The following is a 1,806-nucleotide window of genomic DNA, read 5'->3' as shown; positions in this document are numbered from 1 at the left end:
CCTGCTAGTGGGAAAAGCATATTCGTAGAGTGCTTCCGCGCCGCCGCCAGCCATGAGCTGGGACTACAAGTTAGGGCCGGCGGGAGCCCAGGAGCGTGGGTGGGAGAGGACTGTTGTGGGAAGAGAGGCATGCTGGGAACTGTAGTGTCATCTCCACGTTCACAGCAGGTATGTCTTGTTAATAATGGCTTGGTGACTGTTGACGGCAATTAGACCTTCACACTTTGAGGAATGGCTACGGCCAAGAGAATGAAACCCTTCTTGAGTGAAAGGACCTTTGCCTTTTGCAAATCCGTCGAAACCCTGGATAGTGGACGCCACTTTTGGGTAGATTGTGAATTAAAAGGAGAGAATTGAATCAAGATGTTGGGAGCCAATACATGAAGCAACAAACGCTGAAACTAAGGTCATAGTACCGAAATTACAAAGACAAATAGAGGTGAGAGAGACTGAAGGAACTCACAGAATTCGGTAACTAACTGGCTTAGTGGGCAAGAAGGAAGGTAGAATTAAATATTACTGAAATTAGCAGATTGGGAGAGATCAGAAAGTGTGTCAGAACATAAGACAGTGCATGGTATGGGTAAATGGGGACATTCATACACAGATGGTAAGAGAAATGGGCACAACATATGTTTGGCCATAAATAAAAAAAAAAGTCATGCATGCTTTGGCTGAAATAATGTGTAGATAGTATTAACATCTGTGTACAAACAAATGTTTATTGCAGCCTTATTTGTAATGGCAAGAGTGGAAACAACATACCTGCGTATCAAAAGGACACTGGTTAAAAAACAAAATCACATGCATGTAATTAAGTTCTATGAAGCTATTTTAAGAAATGAAAAAAAGATCTATGTTGATGTGGAGTAGGCCCCAAGATCTGCTTATTAATGAGAAAAGTGAGGCACACATTACGTTTATGGTATTCTTCCATTTATTTAAAATGGAATGTAGATAAAATGTGGATAAAAAATACTTGAACATACATAGAATTTTCCTGATGGATACTTCAAAACTGTTAGCTGCAGTTGTCTATAGGAGAGCCTTGAGAATCTTTAGCAGAAATGAGGCCGCTTTTACCATGTATGTACATCACTTTTCCAAAAAAATTAAATCAATTTAATTAAAAATTTTTTTAGACTTTCAATCCAGGTGATAAGAACGGCAATATTTTTCATAGACATTTACAAATAAAGGGAAAAAGAAGCAGATCTTATTTGGGAGATTTTTAAAAATGGCACAGGCCAAGTTTCAGAATTCCCACTCACTTACACCATAATTCTGAAGGAACTTGATCATCCTGTTCACAGCCCAGGGTTTGGGCACTTGACTCAAGTTAACCAGTCTCTGTATACTGGCCAGCAACTTACGGTCTGGTGTAGGAACATGATCTGGACCAATCAGTTTTCACTGTTAGGAATCAACTAGGAAACCTAGAGAGAATAAGTCATTAAGCAACAAGGGCAGAACCTGAATAGGATGGGGTAGAGTTAGGGATTTGGCAGGCTGAAGCTTTGTGAGAGAGTATAAAGAATCTGGTCAGTCAAGAAAGGAGTGTTAAGCAGGCATGCAGAGATATGTAGAGATGTCATGATCTAACTCATGTGGCCAGGGGAGAGATGGAGAGAATTCCTGGAACAACTTGACTTCCTCATAACTTTTCAGGACAGATTTAGTTGCCATTTATTCGGTAAATAAATACTGCTTTTCCTGAAATAGAATGGAGCAGTAGTAAAGAGCATGGGCTCTGAAGTGAGATAGTTTCAAAAACTCACTCCATTTCTTACTCAGAGCAAGTCACTT

The sequence above is a fragment of the Pteropus vampyrus genome, unplaced genomic scaffold, assembly GCF_000151845.1.
Source record: "Pteropus vampyrus isolate Shadow unplaced genomic scaffold, Pvam_2.0 Scaffold107, whole genome shotgun sequence".
NCBI classification, from domain to species: Eukaryota; Metazoa; Chordata; class Mammalia; order Chiroptera; family Pteropodidae; genus Pteropus; species Pteropus vampyrus.
The sequence above is the reverse complement of the archived record's forward strand: the minus strand, read 5'-3'. Positions refer to the sequence as shown.